The 26362-nt window shown below is 49.8% G+C and overlaps 1 protein-coding gene and 1 long non-coding RNA gene across 5 annotated transcripts in view; one reads left to right on the top strand and one right to left on the bottom strand.

Moving 5' to 3' along the window:
- Positions 1 to 328: 328 nt before the first annotated feature.
- Positions 329 to 2978, bottom strand: LOC138918086 (uncharacterized). Its single transcript, XR_011427045.1, has 2 exons — positions 2849 to 2978; positions 329 to 2391 (listed from the first exon to the last, which is right to left on the bottom strand). It is a non-coding gene; the product is annotated as an uncharacterized lncRNA (long non-coding RNA).
- Positions 2979 to 2984: 6 nt separating this feature from the next.
- Positions 2985 to 26362, top strand: part of PXYLP1 (2-phosphoxylose phosphatase 1) — a 68197-nt gene continuing 44819 nt past the window's right edge. Inside the window, exons 1-2 of one of the 4 annotated variants that reach the window (XM_070238233.1) lie at positions 3059 to 3142; positions 3635 to 3710. The gene's annotated coding sequence lies outside the window, so the exon portion shown is untranslated. Of the gene's footprint in view, positions 3143 to 3561; positions 3711 to 22139; positions 24235 to 26362 lie in introns of those variants that run through there. The other 3 variants (XM_070238232.1, XM_023621020.2, XM_070238235.1) reach the window with 3 other exon arrangements.

The raw sequence follows: 26362 nt of genomic DNA on the forward strand, positions 1-26362 counted from the left end.
GCCTGGGACTATTTGTATAAGATGGGTGGGTTCAGCTTTCAGTGAAGGCTGAGCGTTTCCCTGGGGCCAAGATGTGCGTGGACAGGACAAAGGGGCAGGCTGGGAATAGAAGGGGAGACCAAGCTTATGAGCCAGTGGCACCGCACTTTGTCATTTCTACTGTTTTACAGCCATCGATGGCCATCACTAGCTCCTCTATCAGATGACAAACGATGATGATTTGAAATCATGATTACTGTTTTGCAGAAACCAATGTGCCAGGCACTGTGCAGTGGGTTTGTACTGCTCAGGACCCTCTTGCTTGCAAGTGACAGAAAAACAATTCTAATTTGCTTGGGGGTAAGTGGGGGGTTTATTGGGCATACACTTGAAAAGTCTAGGTCCCCGCTTCAGGCACGACAGAAAGCTGCCCATCTCTCGACTCTGCTTTCCTCTGGCACAGCCTCCCCAGGTGCTGGCCAGACGGCCACCAGCTGCTTCGGGCCAACGTCCTAGCTCCTCAACAACCGCAGAGGAAAGAGATTTAATGGGCGGAATGGTCTTTAAGTGCTTCTCCTGATATATTTTCCCTGGAGGAAATTTTCTTTTTCTTTCCTTGAGCCTTTTCCTCCTTTGCAGCTCAGCCACGAGGTGTTACTGCCCCAGAGGCAGGGCAGGGTGGGGACCACTCAGAACCCAAAGTCCACAGGGAGCAGGGAGGGGACGCCTTCTCCAGAATGGAAGGTAGCGTAGAAGCCCTCAGGGCACAGGGAATGTGAGGAAAGAGACTTGAGAGGACGAGTCCAGGGAGACGAGGGTACCTGGTTCCCTGAGGGGTCTGAGGCCACTTTCCACCAAGTTTTGACCTAGGGAGGGGTATGGTACAAACAGAGAAATCCCAGATAGGCTGAGGAGAAAGCTGTGAACAGAGAGGGCCCTGTGCCCCACTTCCTGTTTGGAACTCTGCCCTACAGGATGTCCTGTGCCACCCAGGAGGGCTGCAGCAAAGTGAAGCGGTGGTGTAGCATGTTGTATGGGGAAATGGTTTGAGATGGTGCCCTCGAGTCACCGTTAGTCCCCGTGACACAGAAGGGATCCAGCAGCAACCGCCACATGTTCCCTATGGGGGATGAGAAGGTATCAGAGAGAACTGACCCACCATGGGGTCACAGTGACTGGGAGAACAGAACGCACAGGTGACCCACCCTGCCAGTGATCCAGGCCCAGGGCTTGCAGGAATGCTTGCCAAAGAGAAGCTGTCTTTCTGCTGGACTTGCTGCTGTGAGGTTGGGTCTGCTGGGGTGTCCTGTGGGACCCAAGCCCTACAGCTCAAGTGGAAGGAAGCAAGGCTGAGAGACGGAGTGTCCGAAGTCGTTAGTCCCTGCAACTAACTCCAGGCCTGAAGCAGGCACACCCTGGGCTTTTCATTTACACGTCGGTCAATTTTTTTTTGCTTAAGCAAGTGTGATTTGGATTGTCGGTCACTGACAGCAGGAAGCGCCCGACCAGCCCATGTCAGGAAGAGGGAGGCAGCACCAGTGAAGGTGCAGAGCCTGGAATCGGTGAGCGGACAATCAGGAGGAGCTTGTGGAGGGAAGGAGAGGTGCTGGCCGGGTTAGGGTGGACTGAGACGCAGGTAGGGGAGTCTGGGCTGATGGTAAAGACGACAGTGCAAAGATTTTGTGCTGGCAGATCCACGGCTCCTGGTGTGGGAGGGGTTGTGTCAGGGCAGGAAGGAGCTCCGACAACGAGGCGAGGAGGGCAGGTTAGTCAGGTTTGGAAGCAAACCTGGACTGGACACGGGAGCCTTCAGGTGAGGAAGGCATCCCAGGTGGCTGGGGGACTGGGGAGACCACGCAAGAGCCGGGGAGAGATCCAATTTGGTGCTAGAAGTGCTGATTTGAGATGCAAAGTTCTAAGCAGAAAACCGGAGGGTAGGCAGAAATATGGGTAAAACATCTGGGTGTAGCGTGTGGATTCGGGAGAGAGACATCACACAGGAGCAAAGAGGCCAAGCGGCCAGCTCCTCCGGAAAGCGCGCCTCGAAGGCAAACAGCAGTAAGTCTTTCTGAGCGTCTACTGTGCTCAAAGCCAGTCGTGCCGGGGCACAAAAGGGTCACTGTAGTCCTCCAACTGATACCAAAGGCCTCTCTGACAGCCGCAGTTGCTCAGATCATCTGCCACAGAGAAATCACGTAGCAATCACCACCAACATTTGAAAGAATGAGCCACAAATACCGTATCAAATCAAGTTCAGCTGCGCGCCTCTGGATGTCTAACAAGCAGTTACAGAAATCACTCAAGCGCTCTGTGGATCTTCAGAAGCTCGCTCCGAGGGAGCCGCGGGGCCGGGAAGGGGTGCGGAGAGAGGCTGCGCGGGCCGCGACCTCCCTAGGGCGCCTGCAGACCATCCTGAAACGGGAGCAACGAGGTCAAGAGTTGACACACACGGCCGGATGTGGTCGGCGCCGGAAGAGAACCGTGGCGTGCACGGGGGGGGGCGGGGGGGGGTGGGGAAGGGAGGACGGTGGCGAGAATCGTGACAGTTTGGGTCCACGCGACAAGTCACTCGGCGGTGGCGGACCCCAAACGAGTGCCCAGCGTCGACCCGGGATCGGGGCGGCGCTGGGCCAGGCATACGGTCCAGAGGCACCCACACCAGGGCCCCGGGGCCCTGGCCGGGTCCGTGTCCTCTGGCCTAGGCGCGCGTCCGCGGAGTCCTGATCCCAAGTCCGCCGTTGCGAGGCGCGCAGCCGCCCCGCGCGCCTGTGGCCGCGGTCCCTGCGCACTCAGCATGCCCGGGACCGTGGCTTTCGCACGCTGGGAGCTCTGCGGACTGGCCTGTTTCTGGGGACTGTGTTTGGCCTACCGACTCAGCGCTCTCTCCGCACGCCCTTCGCGCCGGTCTCCCGGGCCCGGCCGCACCGCATCGCCGCCTCTGGGGCGGAGCTCGAGCGCCCGGCGCGGGGCGGGCCGAGCTCCGAGCCCCGAGCCCGGAGCGCGGCGGGGTCAGCAGGGGGCGCTGCGGGTGCCTGGCGGCCCCTAGCTGGGTGCGCGCCGCCCTCGCCTACCCCGCGCCGGGCGGAGCAGGCGGCAAGCGCCGAACCGGGCGCGCAGCGGCGGAGCCGGAGCCGGAGCCGGAGCCGGGCCGGGACCATGGGCGGTGAGCGCGGCGCGGCCCGGGGCCGGGGTGCTTGCCTTTGGGGCTGAGCGGCGCGGAGGCTCGAGGCGGGAGGGCGTTCTAGGGTCCGATGTGGGGAGATCGAGGGGTCTTCTGGCGGGACGACGGGGCAGTGTCTCTGGTGGGAGAGTGGTGCGGGGCTGGGGCGGGCTTCCGAGCACCGGGTCTGAACCCCGCGACCAAACTCCCTCCTCCATCCCCACGCCCTCCCCAAACCCCAGCCCCGACTCGCTCCTCCTCCCCAAGCCACCCCTCTCGCCCCGCGCCCCAGCCTCCGCCCTCCGAGCCCCTGCGCCCTCTAACCTTGCCCACGATTCCCCCGCTCTCTCCCCGGGCCCTCGCCCCCACCTCCCGGCGGGCGCCTCCCCCAAGCCCCGCTGCCTGCTGCCTCCCACCTCCAGCTCCGCGCCTCGCCTTCCTAGCCTCCCTCCACCCGCGTCCCCGCCCCTCCAACCCGCTCCCGCTCGGCCCCAGCGCTCCTGCCGCCCGATTCCAGCCCGAGCTCCCGGGAGCCCCCTTCCCTGGCGGGTGCGACCCCGCCGGGCTCCAGGTGAGAAGAAGGTGGCCACTCCTCCGCGGCCTTTCCCGGGGGTGGGGCTGGTTCAAGCGACTCCCTGCGCCCGGGAGTCCCGGGGCCCCGCGGAGGGGTCGCTGCGAGCGCCGGTTGACGCTTCTGGGGGCTCAGGTTAGGACTGCGTGGTTTAGACCCCACGGCGTCGCTTTTGCTCGTGAACTCGCGTCTGTCGCGATCTTTTAAAAAAGCCGGCTTTGTCACACACAAAAAATGGATTTGCGTGGAGCAGGTTGCTTTGCTTGCGGCTGCAGCGGTCTTTCAAGTTGTACCTGTGGATGGCTGAAGGATTAGCGGGGCAGGAGGATGTGGAGCCATATTTTCCCGCTCCGGCTGGGCGTTCAGGGGTGGCGAAGGGGCCCCGTGGGGAGCGAGGCTGTCGCAGCCTGGGTGACCAGTGTCTTCGTGGGAAGGCAGAGGTGCTTTGTAAGCATTGAAATAGTAAAATGAAGAGACGTGGAATCAGATAAGGTGCGAATGGGGAAGTATGGGGTGGATAGCCAAGAGGGCCTCAAGAGGGCTTCGCAACTTGGGGACATTGTTGCTATTTGCAGAAGGCTGAGCCCAGCCTTACGAACGTGACGGGACTGCGGACGCGGCCTGGCAACATCTCCTGCTCCTCAGAGGTGTTGCTGCCCAGTCTGGACATCTGTGGGAAGAAAGTGTAAAGCAGATGGTTTGAAAAGCGTCGGTTCCCGGGAGAGAGGTGGAGCGGCATGGTTGCAGCTGAAAGCCGCGCGAGCTGCCCCATCCGCGCTCTCGGCTTTCGTTAAGTCCGCATTAAATTAACTGCCTATTTCAGAGAAAGCACATGTGGGGGTACTTTTCTTGGAGGGATTAGCTCCTGGCCTTCCCACCCTCCCTGATGCCCAGGAGGCTGCTTTTGGGCACAGGGACAGGAAGGGCTCCCTGGCCCCCGGGGGCACAGCACTCTGAGCCTGTGAAACTGCAGTCTCTGACTCTTTTTCCTTTTGACTGGCTTGAATAGTGATCAGCTCAATATTCTTTCACCATTGAATAGGGAATTTATAAGTAATTAGCCCAGGTCCCACTGGGGCGCAGTAGGCTCGAGTGCCCACCAGATCCTGTGGGAGTTGTTGACTGTCAGATGCCCCATTGGCCAGGAGCACCTTCTGGGTCTGGGTAGGACCATCTCTATGGCCCCAGGGCCCAGCCTGGCCCCCTCTAAGTGTTAGGTATTCAGTGTTTGTCTAGTAAAGAAACGGATTCCCGTCTTGAATCCAGGCTGAGTCCATAACCCATGTTTTTCCATTTTGCTGCATTGTTTTCAAATTATCTTTAAATTCATCAAATTCTTAAAAAAATAGATAATCTCACTAGAGACAAACTCGTTTTTGTATGTATTTGGGGCAGAGAGCTCAATTTGGGTCATGCTCTGACAGCTGGGGCTCTAACCTCCGTGGGGACTCCAGAATTTCCACGAAGGAAGTCAGTTGTGTTCATCCCAGAGCTGGGCGAGGGGGTGATGGGCACTGTGGGAGCTCAGGCTGTTTGCTGCAGGGCGAGTGACCACAGCCCAACGATCAGGCCCTGAGCGGTGGCCGCAGCCCCTCCAGCATCCCGCATCCCTGTCCATGATGGAAGAAGCCCTCAGGGAGATCGAGTGCCACTTGCAGAGCCCACTGGCTGCTTCAGATTGCACCATCTTCCCTCCAGTGGGCGCTGCCCACCCTGAATAACTGCTTCCTGCGGAGAGCTGGGGACACCCTTTTTTGCACATTTCAGGCAATTTGGTCTGCAGCTCTGGGGGGAGGGAGGCTGGTGTTTTGGAAAGATGTTTCTGCCTGTGGGAGGAGGCTGTGACCCACTGGCAGAGAAGCGAAGTCCAGCTCTTCTGCTTCTGTCAAAGTACGGCCCTGGAGAGTACGGCCAGAGGCGGAGGGTGCGGGCGCACCCCATGCCCCCTTTTTCTGGGAATCTGGGAAGAGCTGGAATTCAGAATGCCACTTGGATGTGGGACCCTGCACTGCCCACAGGTTCACAGCTATCATGGGCTTATCTTTCTTACCCAGACTGTCTCTGTCTCCAGGTCTGGCTCTTACTCAGAATTCCTGCAGTTGGTGAAAATCTGTTTTCTAGAAGAGGTTTAATTAATGCCTGCAGTTTGTGAGTGAGAGAGAAAGGGAGGGAGGGAGAGAGGCTGCTGTCTGGAGAGGGGTAGGGAAGAGGATGGGAGAATACCCAAGGTCCTGAACCTTCAGAGGGTAGCCTCAGCCGGCAACCTGCCCTGGCACACCCTTCTTGGTTGGTGGTTAAGGACATGTGCCCACATTCTGGTATAGAGGTTTCCCTTAGGAGCAAAGTCACTGAGATAAGAAAAGTGTGGCCCTACAGTAACCTGAAATAAGGTTTGATGGGCCCACTGTTCTGGTTTCTACAAGACCTTAAAAGCCAGCTAAGAGCTGGCCTTAGCAAGGTGGGACAGCACTGAGCCATTTTAAGTTTTTGAATGAGGGTTGTGCCCCTTTGGAAATGGTGCCTTGAGCAGCATTGGTCTGGGGGCTGGCCTGGGGGAACCACCTCACGCTTGAGATAATGAGGGGAGTCCAGGGGAGAGTCCAAGGGAGTGGCGAAAGGGGGAGCAGCAGGGAGGGTCTACGCCCCTGCGCTGAGTGGGTGACGAAGAGGCAGCAGCTGCCTTCTGGTAGCATGGTGGGCCTTTTGACAGAAAGAGCGTCCCAGGGACCCTTCTTGAACCTGCTGGCAGCCTTGCTGATCGACTGGGGCCTGCTGAATTCCCTCAACTTGGAGATTCTGCAAGACAGCCATGAGGAGGCACCTGTGAATCTGGAAAGAATTGCAGGGTCTGCTCTGGGTCCAGAAGGCAAGAGATCCAGGGTGGCCTAACGGAGCCACAGATCCCAGCCTGCGAACCTCCACTGCTAGGACCATCAGGCTGCTCAGAGTCTTCTTGGGCCTTGGTTGAGGAAGCCACTGGCTTTTGGAAAGGAACAGGTCGATCGATAATGAAGAGGAGAGCAGTCCCAGGAGCGTGGAGGAAGTTAATGATTAAAAAGGCATTGAAAAAAGAACCTGGAGGAGCCTTGTGGAGTAGTTCCTGCAGCCAGGAGGCAGCCTTCACCCATATCCTCTGGGCTGGGTCATCCCTCCCTCCCTCCCTCCCTCCCTCCTTTCCCCCCTTCCCTCCTTTCCCCCCTTCCCCCTTCCTCCCTTCCTCCCTTCCTCCCTTCCCCCTTCCTCCCTTCCCCCCTTCCCCCCTTCCCCCCTTCCCCCCTTCCCCCCTTCCTCCCTCCCCCCTCCCCCTCCCCCTCCCCCTTCCCCCCTCCCCCCCTCCCCCCCTTCCCCCTTCCCCCCTTCCCCCCTTCCCCCCTCCGCCTTCCACCTTCCTCCCTTCCTCCCTTCCTCCCTTCCTCCCTTCCCCCCTTCCCCCCTTCCCCCTTCCCCCTTCCCCCTTCCGCCTTCCTCCCTTCCTCCCTTCCTCCCTTCCCCCTTCCGCCTTCCTCCCTTCCTCCCTTCCTCCCTTCCTCCCTTCCCCCCTTCCCCCCTTCCCCCTTCCCCCTTCCCCCTTCCCCCTTCCTCCCTTCCTCCCTTCCTCCCTTCCTCCCTCCCTCCCTCCCTCCCTTCCCCCCTTCCGCCTTCCCCCTTTCCCCCCTTCCCCCCTTCCCCCTTCCGCCTTCCTCCCTTCCTCCCTTCCTCCCTTCCCCCTTCCGCCTTCCCCCTTTCCCCCCTTCCCCCTTCCCCTCCCCTCCAAATGTAGGAACTTGAAAATTCTGTTTATACTTGCACTGTCCCTTCCCCAACTTATACATTATGTTTCTGTTGCGAGGCATCCTTTTCTGGTCTGCTTACCGCTCTCTGTATAGCTGACTTCTTAGAACTGTAACCAATAGCATAGAAACCAGAGCTTTAAAAAACAGACTAAGATGAAAAGTTTTGCACCTGATTTTTACACCCCCCCCCCAACTCCCCTCCACTTCTGTTTGTGGTTAGAGCCATCATGTACACCAGATTTACAAATAGTTTGAATACTATCTGTCCCACCCTTCAATTATATGGAGACATGGTGTCTTTCTGACCAGCAAAACCAAAGCTTTCTTTCCTAGACCTATCTCATTCTTGGACCCGACACCAAACTTCAGGCCTTTAGAAATGCAGCAATATTGTTTTGAGCTTTTTAATTATAAAATAAAATGAAACTTTTGCTTGCTAACTTTGTCATCTGCTAATACAGGAAAATCTGAAGTTAGAATAAAACATTTGCTGCCTTGTTAACTCTGTGTTTCTAAAATGAAGCAGCTGGATTAAAGTAGAGAAGAACTATTCGAGTTGTAGAAATGTCTGGAAGCCCAGAAAAATAATGGAGGGACACAGTCTTATAGAAATTATTAAGCTTTTGACATTGTTAATAAAACATGGAGAGAGATAAACAGGAACTCCCATAGCAGTATAGGCAAGTATAGAATTTTGACAAGTATAGATTGATGACTATAGAAATTTTGATCCATCATTTTATTGAAATATGCTTATACAGTACCTTACCCTATAAATAAGCAGCTGTGTCCATGATCTCGTTCAATCCATCCAGCAAGTCTGGGATCTTAGAGATGAGGACATGGGACCACAGGGTGTTTAACAGGCTTCCCCTAGAATTCAGATCTCTTGAGCAGAGAAATACTGTGTAATCCTAGATATTCCTGCTGCAGTCGCTTGATAATCAAAGTGGTTACATAGTCATTTGAAAATTACAGGTAGTCTCCTGTTTAGGGGTAAATGTAGGAATTGGTTTTCTTTAAAATGTTCTGAAGTCAAACAAACAAAAACTGTGTGCTTAGCAGCACTAGAAACCTCCTAGCAGGGCTTCTCGGGCTTTGCGGATGTCTGGGGTTCTCTGTGGATGCCTTCCCCGTACTAGAGTACCTGGGTGTGAATTCAGCACAGTGCCCTGGTTAAGAGTGTCGACCCTGAAGCCAGACTGGCTTTGAATCCTGGATCTACCATTACTAGCCTTTTACCCTTGGGCAGGTGACTTAACCTCTCTGTGCCTCAGTTTCCTTATTTGTAAAATTGAGGTGATGATAATAATACCTACCTTATGGTATTGTGAAGCTGAAGTGAGATAGTGCATGACAAGGACTTAGTGCCTAACACGTGCTCAAAAAATGTTAGCTGTTATTACTATTCATTCCTTAAAAATACATTTTCGATGCCAACCAACTGCACTGAGATGATGGATAATGGATAAGACACACATAGTCTCTCTCCTGACGAAACAGAGGACATTATACTTCAGTTCATAGTGAAGACCGTGAATGGTAGTGCAGACATTTCCCAGATGGCACTCACCTGGCTTCTGGCCACCTATTATGGTCACGAGAGGCTAGTGTGTGGCCTATAAAGGGTTGACCATGGCAGGGAGGCAGGAACTGATGATCTTCAGCTGGTGCACACTGGTCTGAGGTGGCCTTGCCAGCCATTTAAGACAGACACTCATTGGATTGGTCTGTGTCTGACACATGCCAGTAGTTAATGGTTTAACTATCACTCTGGCCTCAGGTGGTTAGTGTGAAGAGTGATAAGAGACTGTGAACTCAGTGTTTACTGGCCTGGTTTGCCAACACTATTCTTGGTCCTGGTGGACACACCAAGTGCTGGTCACTGCTCTGGATGGCTCTTCAGCTCCTGAGGCCCATGATCCCATCAGAGACCCAGTTCTCTGAGGGAGGAATGGCATAGCAGCTCCGAGGGGACTAGTCCAAGGCAGAAGGCTAGACCACTGTGTCTCCTGTGTCTGCCATTTCCAGAACCTCCTTGACCTGAAACTCTGTGGGAAACTGTGTTGGTAGGCTTGAGTTTAATAACTGGTCCTGGAAAGGGAGGTCCTTCCTCCTCAGACCTCGCCTGCCCTTGTCCATGTGTCCTAGAAAGAAACTCCTGCACGGCAGCCTGCCCAGCTAGTCACGAGCTGGCCTCCAGCAAGGGCCGAGGACTAGAGAAGGCTCCTGTGGTTGCGGCCTCAGGACCTGGGCACTCTCCCCTGGGAGGTCAGCACACCCTCGCTCTACACGGACTCGCTTCGCACTAGGACCTCCTGGACAGACCGGAAAACTGCTACTCGGTTCTCTTCATGTGGAGCCTGCTTATTTTTATTCATTTTTAAACTACTGGAATTTGAAGTCAATGAGGCTTCATTTTTTTTTTTAAATACTTTCCCCACACTTGGAAAATGAAGAAATGGCAAATGATACCATTCATTTTTGAAAACCATTATTTGCATGTGGCAGAATTGAGTTAAAAGGAGGACCTTTTCTCTAGTTTCCAGATGGTTCTCCAGGTGCACCCACTTCTCTGGGTTGGTTGCCTCTTGATTTCTCAGCTGGGGCCATCTTCTGTCCCGAGTTTGTCTCCAGCACAGTTCCTGATGGAAACAGACCTGAAAATCAAAGCGTGGACATCGATGGTTAACAGTCATGGCACGGACGGTTGATCTTTTTGGCTCTGTCTTCAAGGTGAAAAATCGCCATGTCTTCTTTGAGAAAGAAAGTATACTTTAGGAGATGGCTAACGTCAGCAGGCAGGAAGATGTCAGCAAGCCTGCCTCGTCCTCAGTTCACATAGTCTCCAGCATTTCTAAGTTAGAGGCGTATGATTTTTATTTTCTCCTCTTGTGCATCTTGCTGTAATGACCGCTGATCATCTCAAAACAGCTGCATTAATTGATGGTGTCTAATGACGCAACGTGCAGTCAGTAATTGCAGTGGGCTCGGCTGAGCACAGCGCATTCTTTTTTCTTTTTAGTTTGAGGAGTGTTCTGTGTACGAATGCCAGGGAGGGAGGGAGGTGGGAACCGTGTGCCTTAGCACCCACCCCCACCCACTGCTTACGCCCCCTGGGATGCTGAGTGTCCTCAGAGCATCCGTTCCCACTGCTTTCAGATTGTCCACTGTGGGCCCATTCCCCAGCTTGACTGGGAGCTCCTGGAGGGCAGGGCCTGCACCCAGCTCATCTCTGAATCTTCAGCCCTTACCACAAGGACTGCCATGAAATAGGCCTCAATGAAGTTTGGGTGAATGAGCGGTTGCAAAGCAGTTAGGACTGTGTTTGGCTGCAAGTAATAGAAAGCCCCACCTTTGTGGCTGAAAGAATTAATGGCTTATTTTTCTTGTGTAACAAGTTGTCTGAAGGTAGGTGGTTGTGGGCATTGGTTTTGACAGCTGATGTCTGTCTGGACTGAGACTCATTATTTTCTTGGCCTTTCCTTCAATATGGAGAAATGGCTGCTGCAGGAAAGAGTCTCCAGCCACACTGGTACATTTTATCAGAAAAGCAGACATTTTCCTGAAAATATCCAGCAGACTTCCCCTGACATTTCATGGCCAGAACTGTGTCACGTGACCACTCCCATTTGAAAGGGCTACATGAGTATTTAGCAGGGCACACTGCTGCCTAGACTAGTTAGGTAGGCTCACTGGAAACAAACAAACCAAATATGTTTAGTGACTCGCAAATGATAACTTTTACTTTTTGCTCACACACAAGTGCAAGATGGCTGTGCCTGATCAGTGCGGGGGCGGGGAGGAGCTTGCCTCCAAGAAGTGATTCGGGGACCCAGGCTCTCAAGGCTGCCCGGCTCCTTTGCGTCAATCAGCGGAAGAGGGAGGAGCGTGGAGGATGGTGTGGCAGGATTTTTTTGGGCCGGGCTTGGAGGTGAATTACTTCCGCTGACATTCCCTTGGCCAGGGCTCAGTCACATGGCCACATCCCCTGCAAGGGAGGCTGCGGAATGTGGTCCAGCCCTCTGCCTAGGAGTTAGAAGGAATGGCTCTCCCGGTTAGCTGGCAATCTCCTCCACACTGTCTTCCCCCAAAATCAGTATTCTCTTAACAAGGAAGAACAGTGAATACTGAGGGGCAACTGGAGATGTCTGTCTTAGAAGGAAATGCTGTGCTAAGAAGGCTTCAGCCAAAAATAGTCTTTATTCCCAGGTCATCTGTCTGAAATCCTTGATTCTGGTCCCACCTTTGGGAACTGGGCCAGCAGGACAATGAAGGTCCTCATTATCCCTCTTTCTTGACCCAGGACATTCTTAACAGCTTTCAGGGAATGAGTCCTACTTGATCCCCCTCAGTAGTTGGATGTTACCCCAGAAGAAGTGGCCTTATCCTCCCAAGACCAGAGGAGCCTGAGAGAGCTCCAAGCCCATGAGCCTTTCAAGTGCCCACTCAATCCGTCTTCTAAAGTTTCTCTTCCTCTCCAGCCCCCACCCCAGCCCACACCCGGAGGGGAGGAGAGGACATAGCCAACAGTAACCTCTGCTTCCCACTTAGATCCATTGAGAAATATTTTCCCACCACTTCCTGCCATTTTTTCTCAGTAAACATTGAGGAATGATCCATTGGTCTCTTGGGTTTAGTGCTTTGTTCTTGTTCAGTTTGTTGTAGGTTTCAGTGACAGGTACTTCTCCATCCACAGCATCCTTCTTTTTCCCCTCCCTCCCTTCCCACACACGCCTACTGAGCACCTGCTGCTTATTCAGCTCTGTGGCCACCCAGCACTGGGGAAGGTAGGCAAGGAGGCCAACATGAGCCTGTAGTGTTGATGAGTTTTCTGAGAGAGCTGTGCTTGCCCAATATCTGAGGACCTCACCCAGCCTTGGATTCAGGGAAGGCTTTTAGGGGGAGGTGGCATTTGAGCTGAGTTTAAGGATGAGTAGGAGTTAACAAGATCAAGAAGGCATCTGGGCCAAGAAGGTGAAGTGGGCACAGACACTGAGTTAGGAGAAGGGGCTCTTGGGGTTCAGGGAGAATGGCGAGTAGTCCAGCGTGCCGGAGTTGGGGTGGGACGGCATGTCATTCACTCATTTAACACTGCTGTGCTCCAGGCCCTGGAGTCATAGGGGTGAACAAGGCAGATTAGGTCCCAGCCCCAAGGGAGATGAGGCTGCAGAGGAGGATGGGCTTGGCTGCTGTCCAGACTCTGCTCCAAAGGGTTTGCTGTTGGCAGCCGAGTAGGATGTGGGCCCCATGGCGTGTGCCATCACCTCTTGTGCCCCATTCCTCTGTCTCCAATTTTCATCTGGTCCTTTGCCCAGGCATTACTCAAGCTATAAAAATAGAGGCTGGCACCAGAACACCAGCATGTAGTTGGTGAGGAAAGCTGAAGCTGTCATTATATATCAAGATATGTGCCAGCTACATTTTTGGTGGAGTACTTTCTTGGAGCCCCAAGGATGAGGTTCTAAAGTTGGCTTAAAATTTTTTTTTCTCCTTTTAACTCACACCAATACTGCTGGCCGCTTGGCTCAGAATATGTCCTGGTTGTGCCTATTCCCCACCCTGTGAGCACGTTGAAATGAACATTTAATGCTGACATCTACCGAGTGCTGGCTCACCTTTCCCTGGGCCAGGCTGATTGGAGGGGCCATGTCATCTCCATGGGGATGTCCATCAGGGGTTCCCCTCCAGGTGAGGACTGGTCAGCACTGCCTGAGAGGGGACCGGCCCTCACCATCCCACAGAGGTGCTCATCTCCCCGAGGAAACGAGGGCTGAGCCAGGGTTTCCAGGAGCTGTCGGCTGCCTTCACAGTGATGAGTGGCCCCAAGGGTGGTTTCCTTCCTTCCCGGCCCTGTTTGTCAAGGTGGAGTTGACAGTCTTGGAGGGTGGGGTGCAGAGAGAGGAAGCTTCTTGCTAGTCCAAGCGCGGGGCTGAGTGTATGGTGTTTTGTTTCCAGGTGGGGACTTGTCCATAGCCGGAAACTCAGACCAGTCCTGAGGTGTTTATTGGATGTCCTGGTGCCAAGCGCTGTAGGGAATGGGCATGAGAACGAGGAGGTGGAGGAGTGTTACTACCTGTGATACCGTAATTTATAATAAGAAATATGTCTATTTGTTCTTCGTCCCTATTTCTGGCACAGAGCTCCTAAAACCCCTGGAATTTCCAGTGAGGAGACCGGAAAGGCATCCTTTGTTATGTTAATAAGGTGCTTTTGGAAAGCCCCCAGGTAACCTAAGGATGAGGGTTGGTTGCTGGGAAAACCAACCAAGTGATTCGAGGATTGAGGATTGGAACTTTCAGTCCTACCCCCAGGCCTCTGGGGAGCGGACGGGGCGGGAGGCTGGATCGGCCACTAGGGGCCAGTGATTTAATTAGTCATCCGTGTGTGTGTGTGTGTGTGTGTGTGTGTGTGTGTGTGTGTGTGTAATGAAGCCTCTATAAAAATCCCAAAGGGTGGAGTTCGAAGCGCTTCCAGGTTGCTGAGCATGTGGACGTGGGGGACAGTGCATTAGGAGAGCGGGTGGGAGCGCCACACTCTCCCCATGCCTTGCCCTGTGCATCTCTTCCATCTCTCTGTCCCTGAGTTACCTTTTATAATAAACCAGTGATCTCGTAAGTAAATGTTACTCTCAGTTCTGCGAGCCGTTCTAGGAAATTAATCAAACCCAAAGAGGGGGTCATTGTAACCTGATCTGTAGCCCGTGTGTCAGAAGCAGAGGTGACGACCTGGATTTGCGATTGGCCGGTGTCTGCAGTCGGGGTGGGGGGCAGTCTTGTGGAACCAAACCCTCATCTGTGGGATCCGATGCTGTCTCCCAGTGGAGGACACTGAGCTGGTGTTGGAGCATTGCTTGGTGGTATGGGGAAAAAACCCACACACATTGGAATTAGGTGCCAAATCGTTACTCCTTAAGTGCTTTCCAGCAACTATCTCGTCTCTTCCACACACGAACCTATGAAGTGGGTAATTTTACATTCCCTAAAATCCATGAGGTTGGGCATTTTGGACCGAATTCGGTCCCTACTGACAACCAGTCCATGACTATACTTGGCATATAGCAGATACTCAGTAAATATTTGTTGAATGAATAACTGAATCTCCATTTACAGGTGAGAAAACTGATGCTCAGCGAGATTAAGTAACTTGTCTGAGTTGTCACAGCTGGTAGGTAAGTGATGGAGTAACAGGCCTGGATCTCAGTCCCACGGCAGCACCATAAGCTGTGACTTGGGGACCCCAGGCCCATTGCCCCTGGAATGTGGGTGACTTCCAGGACAGCACTGTAGGAAGGCCCACAGCCTGCCTGGCCTGACATTCTGACCACAGGCAGCACGACTGTGGCAAAACCGATCAGTTGAGTGACGATGAGCTGCAAGCCCCCAAGTGTCAAGGCCCAGAAGGTTGTCTGTCTTCTTGCTGCCAGGGCCTCGCTGTCACTCGAGCGTGGGATGAATATACGGGAGCATATCCATCCGCAGCCCCAGAGTGATGTTTCTGTAATGCCACCTTCACCCTGTCATGCCTGTGTTCAGGAACCCTCTGTGGCTCCCCACTCCTACAGGAACCAGTCTGGTGCCAACTGTTCTCCGCCCTGTTCACTGATGAGTCACCACTCGAAGCCTGTCATCAGTCAACAGTGCAGGAAGGGGTGGGCTTCGCCCGCCTCTGTACCACTGTACACCTCGTTTATCCTCAAAATGCCTGCGTCACCAGGCATACCCACTGACGTCCGCCCTGCCCTTTTCATTTAACACAGTTTCTGCTTCTTCCGTGAAGCCCTCTCTGACCAACCCAGTCCAAAGAGCCCCGGCCACGAGCCCCTGCAGCCTCAGTCTTCCATACACTGCATTTCCCAGTGGAGGTCCTGTAACCCTGGGCTCCGCGGTAGGTGAGGCCTCTGCAAAGTGGGGCCCTAGGCCTCACCCAGTGAACTCTGCATTTATCTTTCTTACACATCAGGTTCCACATTGCTGAGTTTTGAAAGGAGGTTCTCTTTCAAAACCACTGGTCTCTTTATGATTTATCATGTATCCACCTTGTGACTTCTTCCTTAACTACGTTGTTTAAAAATAATTTAAATACATTTACAGCTTTTCTTTTTTTCTGATTTTATTGTTTTTTTTAAATTTCAGGAGTACATCGTATTTCGATTTCTGTTACTTTTTTTCTGATTTTAAAAGTAATACATGTTTGCTTAAGAAAATTTGGAAAACGCAGAAAACTACAAATAAGAAACGTCTTCTAGGATCCCATCACCTGTTTAAAGAGTTGTAAGCCAGACTTCTGTTTTGCAATTTATTTGTTTTAAAGAAAATTAAGATTACTTGGAATCCCAGCCATAACCATGCATAAAATTAAGGGTATATTTTCTCTTTCCTATTTTTTGAGGAAGATTAGCCCTGAGCTAACATCTGCCACCAGTCCTCCACTTTTTGCTGAGGAAGACTGGCCCTGAGCTAACATCTGTGCCCCTCTTCCTCTACTTTATATGTGGGACTCCTACCACAGCACAGCTTGACAAGTGGTGCCATGTCCGCACCCGGGATCCGAGCCAGTGAACCCCGGGCCCCTGAAGTGGAGCACATGAATTTAACTGCTAAGCCACTGGGACAGGCCTCCAATGTTTTTTTTGTTTTTGTTTTTGTTTTTTAAGGAAGATTAGCCCTGAGCTAACATCTGCCACCAGTCCTCCACTTTTTGCTGAGGAAGACTGGCCGTGAGCTAACATCTGTGTGCCTATCTTCCTCTACTTTATATGTGGGACTCCTACCACAGCACGGCTTGACAAGTGGTGCCATGTCCGCACCCGGGATCCGAGCCAGTGAACCCCGGGCCACTGAAGTGGAGCGCACAAATTTAACTGCTAAGCCACTGGGACAGGCCCCCAAGGTTTGTTTTTGTTTTTGTTTTTGAGGAAGATTAGCCCTGAGCTAACTACTACCAGTCCTCCTCTTTTTTACTGAGGAAGCCTGGCCCTGAGCTAACATCCACGCCCATCTTCCTCTCTTTTTTTTAATGTTACTTTTGTTCATTTTTAAAAACAGCATTAGGTTCACAGTTCTAAAGAGGAAACAATAAAAACTCCCACTGCCACCCATTTCAAACCACTCAGTCCAGTTTTGTAACGTATCTTTAACACATAATTGAGTCCAAACTGCACATGCTGTATTATAGCTTGCTTTTTTGCCTTAACAATATAATCTGTCATAACTGATCTTTTTTATTTGTACACAGCACGTTGTAAAAACAAAGCAGTGAATATATGAGTAAATATGGGAACTTCCACAGAAGAGATGACCCCTGTTAATTTGGGGGCTGTCTCCTTCCAGACCTTTTCCTGTAAATTTAGATGTTTTCTTAAAATTTCCAAATATATGCTGAGATATGCAAATATATGTTTTACCTACGTGAAATTCTACTGTATCTATTATGCAGCTACTAGCGCGCTCTCTGGCTCAGCTGTCTTACTTGGCAGTATCTCCTGGAGGTTTGTCCACGTCCACACCTAAGTCCATCTCTCTGTTTTTTAAGGCTGAATCGTGTTCCCTTGTATAGACAAACTATAATTTATCCAGCCACTTCCCCATGGATGAACATTTCAGTTCTTTTCAAATTTTGATAATTATTCCTATTGCTGCTTTTTACCCAGGAGTTAGCGTTTTTTGAGAATTGATCCCCAGAATATGAATTCTTGGGGCAAAGGGTGTGTGTATTCATTGTTGTAAGAGATCATCAGTTCTTTGCAAATTCCGTTCCATTAACCCTCTCATCGAGCGTGTGAAAGAATTCGTCCCCATGGAGACTGACATTCACTGGAGATGAAGGATCTTTTTACTTTTTGCCAAGCTGAAGAGTGCCATGTCATTCTTAAATTTGTATTTCTCTCCATCCTAGTTTTCCAGGCATATACATGTACACATTTAAAAAAATTGAGCGTCGTGCAGTGCACGGTTCTGGATCCTTTTTTTTTTTCACATTCAGTCACATTAAAAATGTTCACGTTTTCTTTCCCCCGTCATTGCATTGTCTTCAAAAGCTCAGTTGTCAGAGGTGCTGTCTTGTGAACTATTGCAGATCACCCGGAGTGGTCTTCATCTTAGTTTATTGAGGTGCTTAATCTCCAGAGACCCTGGGAATGACAAGTAACAGAAAAGAAAGGGAAGCTAAAGGGTCACCCTCGGCGCAGAATGGACACGGGGTCTTCCAGTAAACAGGAGATGAATTAAAATCTGAATTAGATATTTGCTCAGGGCTCATCCCTTAGGTATTTGGCAGGGAGGTGCCTAAGATATCACCAAGAGCTCTTGTTATATGTAGATATTGAATCCTTTATGTGAGATATGAAGAAGCTTCACCTGTTCCATATGGTCCATTATGAAAAACAAAGCATCGTGGTTGGATGGAGGGAGTATGATGTTTCCAGAGCAGTTTAGCATCCGTGAAAACCTCCTGGAGGCAGCGTAGTGGAATGGAAATAGCATTGAACTGGCAAGTCAGAAGAGCCCACTTCAGATTCTAGCTCTTCCCCTGACTGCTGCGTAACCCTGAAGAAGACACTCAACCTCTGGGGTTCCCTGGGGTCTCTATGGTGAGGGTCTTCAGGGTGTGAGTGGGTCTGGAAAGCCTGGTGGAGGACAGGCTAGTAGTGAGAGGCCGATTCTTCTAATAATGGGATGGCTGTTGTGGTATCATAAAAAATAAATATTTGGTCTTTTTCCCAGGTTCCTGGCACCCAGCTCTTAAAATCCTTGCAATCTGCAGAGTGCTAAATGTCTTTTATATGCTAATAAGATGACTGGTAGTTGGAGGCCCCTGGGTAGCTTCAGAATCGGAGCTGGTCTCCAGAAAGACTGAGGCTTGGTCGGAGGGTTGCAAAGTTCAGCCCCACCCCTGACCCCCAGGGAGGGCCGGGGGCTGGGGGTGGAGTTCAGTCACCAGTGGCCATGATCTAGTCAATTACACCTGTGCAATGCACCTCTACACAAACGTCCCACAGCCAGGTTAGAGAGCCTCCAGGTTGCCCACACATTGAGGTGGTAGGAGGATGGCTGCCCGCAGAGAGCCTACAAGCCCCGAGCCCTTGCCCCATGCCCTGCCCTGTGTGTTTCTTCCATGTGGCTGTTTCTGAGTTTATTCCTTTATTGTAAATCTACTGTAGCATTAAGTAGAGTGTTTTCCAGACTTTTGTGAGCTGTTCTAGCAAATTACCCAACCTGAAAGGGGTGGGGGTTGTGAGAACCCCCCGACTTTGTAGCTAAGTCAGACAGAAGCAAGTAAGCTGGGGACCCGATTCCTGGGACTGGCGTCTGAAGTGGCGCAGTCTGTGGGACTGCGCGCTTAAACCTGTCGAGTCTGACACTGACTCTGGGTAGTCAGCGTCAGAATTGAATTGAATTGTGGAACACGCACCCGGTGTCCAGAGAGTTGGAGAATTGGTGTGAGAAAAAAACCGTACACGTTTGGTGTCGGAAGTGTTGTGAGTAAAGATAGCTGAGCTGTATGTTGCCAGTTCTCCAGGAATGCTCTGACATGCCTTCAGCCAGTTCCATGCCAGGCTTCGTCCCGCACTGGAGAATCCTATGAACAGACGGACACCATCCCTGCTGCCAGGGGGTCTATGGTCAATCCCAGGAGACAGCTGGCCAGCTTGGAATTTCAACATGGTTATTTGCTTATGTGATGATAGTCCTGAGAGGGGTCCTGAAGGAGAAATGCAGGGCGACTCGGGTGTCAGACAGGATGCTGATCTGGACAGGGGAGTTCAAGGGCAGCTTCCATGAGAAAGTGAGCTTTGAACTGGGATCTGTGGCCTGGTCAGGAGACAGAGAGGCGGGACTGGCTGGAGGAAGCAGAGAGGATGGATTGCTGGTATTGCTGGTGGCTGCAGTGAGTTTCTCTGTTCATTCATCCATTCGCTCGTCCTTTCATTCATTCACCCAACAAATGTTGATTGAGCATCTGTCCTGGTTCAGGCAACTCTTATCCTGGTTTGGGGGTGGCCTGGGCCCAGCCAGTGTTTCTTGCTCGGGTCTCTCACATGGTTGTTCAGGCAGTGGCTGGTCTGGAATTGTTCAAAGGTTCTCTCCCTCATGTGTCTGATGCCTGGGCAGGGAAGACTGCCACAGTTGGGGACTACGTGGGCATCCCTGTCTCTGGGGGCCTCACACGTGGTTTATCCAGCGTGGTGGCCTCAGAGCTCCAAAAGCAAGTGGCCCAAGAGAGCGAGCCAGGTGGAATCTGCATAGACTTCTCTGACCCGGCCTTGGGGTCATGCAGCATCATTTCTATCCCATTCTGCTCCTCAAGGCAGTCCCAAAGCCTACTCAGGGGACCCAGAACCCCCTTTTGATGGGAGATGTGACAGAGAATTTGTGGACATGCTTTAAAACCAACACACTCTCATGCTTTGCTTTCCTGGAAATTTCAGCCTTGGCTTCAAACCTACCCCCTATCCCCGCCAAGGCTCACCAGAGTCCTCCCAAGAACGCAATCGAATGGCCTTGTCTCCTGGCTCCACGATGTCCTCTGGGGTCCTACCTCTGTTCCCTGCCCCGAGCAGCTCCAGAAAGGTACAGTTTTCTCCATCTCGGGTTCTTTCTTGTGTGAGCTGGGGTCCCTTATGGATTGGCACTCCAGGCACCTGGCCAGCTGACCCATCTCTTCATTGGGTTGTCAGAGGACACGTGTGGACACAGACCCCGAGTCCTCGAGTAGCAAGGCTCTTCTGTGAGGCTGAGATATGGCCAGGATGGCTGAGGGGTCTAGTGCGGAGGCTAGAGGTGAGGCTGGACTGACAGTGGGGCCTTGTAGGCTGTGGGCAGTGTTTGGTTGTCATCCCAAGAGCATTATGGGAAATTGCCAAAGGGCCAGAATTCTGATGACCACCAGCCAGCAAAATTATAGAAGCCAGTCCTTCCGGGAAGAACAAGATTTTGCAGTATGTTTTAAATTAATCTGTTAGAATGCTTTATTTTTCTTAACAAAGACTTTCCGGTATGTTCCTAACTTGAGAAGAGGAGACGTAGATCTCCATGCTGACTGAATCAGTTATAACAAGATCAGTAGTATGGCTGTCTGTGGTTAGTTATCACGAGGTTGGTGGGCAGCCAATCTTCCATAACCAACAGAGTTCACAACACTCTTGCTGAACACAATCTACGAGAGACATTCCCACCACTGTGAAGGCCTGTGGCACCCAGTGGATACTGCAACAGTTAACAACAAATAGTGCCAACTAACAACGCAACAGACCTTGCGAGATGGCTGTTAAAGCAAACCTCTGAATATTACAGGTTAGCTCCATGTCCTATGTAGTAGACAGAAACTCAGCTCAGAAACTCAATTTTATGATGATAATACTACAGAATAAGTATTTGCTCATTTAGCTTAAATTTGTGGAAACTGGTGTGTAAACAATGATCACGGCTGCCCCAATGGTTTGCATTTTCAAAGGCCCTTGCGTCAGTCAACAGCTTCTTCCCCGACATTTCTTGCTGAGTACCGTCGCCTTGTTTTTTTTTTAGAATCCCTAGTAAATTATAGGTAAGTATGACCGGCTCTGGAAAACTTGACAGGGCCTGCCGTGCACTGAGTGAGGAGGGTGTCCCTGTTCCAGGACCTCGACCCTCAGCTTCATGTCAGGTTTCAAGGCAAACATAATATTCCAGGTCCCAGAGTGATTTAAAGATGTAAATGGTCAGAACTCTCCCCAAAATGTTGCCTGATAATAAGCTTGAGGGGTTAGCCCCAATCTGTCCGTTTAAATATTCTTAGAAAACTCTTGCTCCAAGGCAAAAAAAATGATGTTATTGGTATATTTTCAGGTGAGTATCAGACTTAGGAATGGAAAGGGATCAACCATTATTGAGCAATTATGACTCAGATGTTTTATGTCTATTATTTTGTTTAATCTTTATCAAAAGCCTATGTATATGGACAAGTATTAGTTAGGATTAGTGTTAAGCTACTATAATAAATAAACCCTCAAATTTCAGTGGCTTAACACAATAGATTGTTTTTCCTTTACAAAACCAGTCCAGTTTAGTTCCAGACAACAATATCAAGGATGGGGTAAGTGGAAGCGTGGAGCCCCTGCCCTACACACAGATGTGGGAGCCCAGGCTGGTGAGCTCTGCCTTCTACAGTATGTGGCTTCCAAGTTTGCCTTTTGCTTTTGGTAATTTTATTCTTTTAGCACTATACATTCATATTTACTCAACATCAAGTTATATGCTTTTTTTTCATAGTTTTATTGATGTATAATTGATATATAACATTATATTAGTTTAAGGTATACGACATAATGATTTGATATATGTATATACTGCAAAATGATTACCACAATAAATCTAGTTAACATCTGTCATCATAAATAGTTACAAATTTTTCCTATGATGAGAACTTTTAAGATCTACTCTCTTAGCAACTTTCAAATATATAATCCAGTATTGTTAACCGTGGTCGCTATGCTGTACATGACATCCCAGAACTTAGTTATTTTATAACCAGAAGTTTGTACCTTTTGATCACCCTCACCCATTTCCCCCACCCCACACCGCCTACCTCTGCCGGCCACCAATCTGTTCTTTGTTTCTGAGTTTGTTTTTTTTAGATTCCACATATAAGTAAGTTCATACGGTATTTATCTTTTTCTAACTTATTTCACTTAGCATAATGCCCTTAAGGTCCATCCATGTTGTCGCAAAAGACGGGATTTCCTTCTTTTTTGTGGCTGAGTGATACTCCATTGTATGTGTATAGATATATATCTTACTACATTTTCTTTATCCTTTCATCCACCGTTTGGTACTTAGGTGGTTTCCATGTCTTGGTTCTTGTAAAGGATGCTTCTGTGAACATGGGGGTGCAGATACCTCTTCAAGATAGTGGTTTTGTTTGCTTTGGCTATATGCCCAGAAGTGGAATTGCTGGATCATATGATAGTTCTATTTTTAATTAAAAAATTTTTTTTTTCCTGAGGAAAACTCTTCCTGAGCTAACATCTGTGCCAATCTTCCTCTATTTTTGACTACGTGGGCCACCAGAACAGCATGGCTGCTCACAGAACTGTGTAGGTCCATGCCCGGGAACTGACCCCTGGGCCGCCAAAGTGGAGTGCACTGAACTTAACCACTAGGCCACCGGGGCTGGCCCTATTTTTAATTTCTTGAGGAATCTTCATACTGTTTTCCATAGTGGCTGCACCAATTTACCTTCCCACCAACAGAGCACAAGGGTTCCCTTTTCTCCACATCCTCGTCAACACTTGTTATTTCTTGTCTTTTGGAGAATAGCCATTTTAACAGTTATGAGGTGATATTGAATTGTGGTTTTGATTTGCGCTTTCCTGATCGTTAGTAATGTTGAGCACCTTTTCATGTACCTCTTGGCCTTCTGTATGTCTCCTTTGGAAAAATGGCTATTCAGATCCTCTCCCCATTTTTTAATGGGATTAATTTTTCCTGTTGATTTGTATTAGTTCTTATATATTTTGGATATTAACCCCTTATCAGATATATGATTTGCAAATATTTTCTCCGGTTTGGTAGGTTGCCTTTTCACTTTGTTGATTTTGCTGTGCAGGTTTGTTTTCCTTTGCCGTGCAGAAGCTCTTAAATTTGCTGTAGTCCCTTTTATTTATTTTTGCTTTTACTGCCTTTGCTTTTGGTGTCAAATCCAAACAATCATCACCAAGACTGAGGTCAAGGAGCCTACGGCCCATGTTTTCTTCTAGAAATTTTATGGTTTCAGGTCTTATGCTCAAATCCTTGATCCGTTCTGAGTTAATTTTTGTGTCTGATGTCAGAGAGTGGTCCAGTTTCACTCTTTTGCACGTGGCTGTCCAGTGTTCCCAACACATTTCCGTATAAGTTCCCAATAAGTTTTCTCTTATTGAAGAGACTGTCCTTTCCCCATTGTATATTCTTGGCTCCTATATAATAAATGAATTAATCATATATGTGTGGGTTTATTTCTGGGCTCCCTGTTCTGTTCCATTGATCTATGTTTCTTTTTATGCCAGACTATTCTGTTTTGATTACTATGGCTTTATAATATAGTTTGAAATCGGGAAGTGTGATACCTCCAGCTTTATTCTTCTTTCTCAAGATTGCTTTGGCTATTCAGGGTCTTTTGTGGTTCCATACAAATTTTAGGATTGTTTTTTCTATTTCTGTGAAAAATGCCATTGGAATTTTGATAGAATCTGTGAATTGCTTTTGGTAGTGTGGACATTTTAACAGTATTAATTCTTCCAATCTGTGAGCATGGAATAGGTCTCTTTATTTGTGTCTTCTTAAATTCCTTTCATCAATATCTTGTAGTTTTCAGCATACAAATCTTTCACCTCTTTAGTTAAATTTATTCCTAGGTATTTTATTCTTTTTGATACAGTTGTGAATGGGCTTGTTTTCTTCATTTCTCTTTCTGATAGTTTGTTGTCAGTGTATGGGCATGCAACTGATTTTTGCGTATTGATTTTCGTATCCTGCAACTTTACTGAATTCATTTATTAGTTCTAACAGTTTTTTTATGGAGTCTTTGGGATTTTCCATGTATGATATGTCATCTGCAAATAGAGACCATTTTACTTCTTCTGTTCTGACTTGGATGCCTTTTATTTCTTCTTCTTGCCTGATTACTCTGGTTAGGACTTCTAGTGCTGTGTTGATGAAAGTGGCGAGAGTGGGCATCCTTGACTTGGTCCTGACCTGAGAGGAGGGGCTTTCAGCTTTTCGCCACTGAGTATGGTGAGTACCAGTGACTTTGAGGCTTGTGTTTCATTGCAGCTCTCACCTGAGCTGAATCAAAGTGTTGGCGTTTGTAGCAGTGTTATTTCCTTACTTTATTGGAAAGCAGCTGGGACTAGAAGGCAATTCCGATTCCTCTGCAAGCTGAATGTCTGTGATTCTGTGTGACAGTGCTCTTAGCTCTATTTTTGCTCTACTTGTCCCTTTACAAGTGCAAAGGAGAAAAAAATTGGTTTTGAGAGCCTGTCTGGGGGTCTGAATCAGAGAAGCCTGGGATCTCAGCGCATGCAGGGCTTCTAGAGGCCACCCGTTGGCCCCTCCACAGCGTGCCCAGCAGGCAGCAGTGCACACTTGACCACTTCTGTGGGCAGGAAGGCTCATTCTGTACTGACACTGATGCTACCAGCCTCCCACTGACCCCCGCCCCCGGCAGTTTTCTAGAAGACGTTGTAAGAGCATGGACTTCCTGCCCACTGGCCCCTGCAGTGATAGTGGTCCACTGAGGACTGGTGCTCCACGCCTCGTCATGATCAAGTCATGGAGTGAATGGGTCAGCAGAGAGCACAGGGTTTGGGTCAGAGCTACACAGGTGGTGTGCTCCCAGCCTGAAAAAGGCCTCATCAGGCGAAATGCCTTGATCTCTGGCACGCATGAGTACTCCCGACCATGTACCATCCAGAGCAAAATCACATTTCTGTGTGCTGTTAACAGAAAATGCAGCTTTCACAAAGCGTAAGTGGCCTTGGCAACCTGCACTTCCAGGAGTGCTTGATTCCCATGGCCCAGCCCTGATTCTCAGGACCTTCTAAGCTCTTTTTTTTTTGCCTTTAAAAATTTGACTTTTACCGCTCAAACCTTCATCGTACACCACTTGTATCTAGTTTTACCACCCTGCCTATTTAATCCTCTTGTGCTTTCCTTGACATTGTGAGAAGCTTTTAATGGACACAGTTTGCTTGCAAAATAGAAACAATCAGCTGTATTTTGAAAGTAGCTTTGCTGTAAATCATGCCAACCGTGTGTTCGTCTTCTGTCGTTGAGGTGCTGATGGTTGATCTTGACATTCTAAAATAGGAACGCCAGCTTCAGACGTAGCTACTTCTAAAACTTAAGAAAGAGCAAAGCAGTAAAGTTGGTTGCAACACAAACTTCTCCCAAAATGTCAGAAAAAAATAACTGAAGAGTATGTAAAAGTGAAAATCCTGGCTTGATGGATTCGTTATTTCAGTCTTTTCTGGTCCTGAGAAATGATCAGCTGCCTTGAGAAGTTCATGGCTCGTAGAGCTGGAAACACCTCAAAGGAGAGCATGGTAGGAAGAGGTAGTTCACAAAGGAAGGAAGAAAGAAAACCTTTAATATTCAGGAATTAAAAAATACTAAATCTGCAGATTATCTGCCTCAAATTCTTTTTGGAAAGAAACGGTAGATAAATAATTCATGTTGCCTGTTTAAACACGTGACATACGGAATAAAAGGTCTTGTTGGTAGAATGCGTACAGTCAGTAGGCTGACGGATGCTGCTCTGCCGTTTGTCACTGCCGAATTGTACCTGGGCAAACCAGCATGGATGTTTTTTAAACATATAATTACGACTGTATGTGCTTTGATTGCTAGATCTGAAAAGTGCTGGTACTGTCATCAGATGACGGGGTTTGAGAATAATTTTTTAGAATAATTGTGTTTGTTGTCAGACCTTCTCCAGTTGTGGGTTGTTGCACACATCCCCTTGGCCCCTTGTTCCCAACAGAACTGCGATTCTGTTCAGGCCTCCACCCTCTGCCTCCCAGTGCAGGCCTCCGCCGGTAGGTGAATCCTGGTTGGTTTCACCCAATTGTTGTGACCCTTGCCCGGGGCCAGGGATTGTTTTGGGAGTGGGCATGTGACACAGTTCTGGCCGTTAGACGTTCGGGGAGGTGTGCTGGAGGGTTTCTGGAAAGGCTTCCTTGCTTCCAGTGGAAGTGAACAGGCTGTCCCATCTGCCTCTGCACGTTGCAAGTGTGGCTGCAGTGCCTCGGAGTGTGGTCACTATCTTAAGACCCTTGAGGGAAGCCATCCTAGGGACAGGACAAACACAGAGGATGGCGGAGAGCCCAGAGATGGAAAGATGCCGCTTCCTGATGACGCCTAG

This window comes from Equus caballus, chromosome 16, assembly GCF_041296265.1.
Source record: "Equus caballus isolate H_3958 breed thoroughbred chromosome 16, TB-T2T, whole genome shotgun sequence".
Classification (NCBI taxonomy): Eukaryota; Metazoa; Chordata; class Mammalia; order Perissodactyla; family Equidae; genus Equus; species Equus caballus.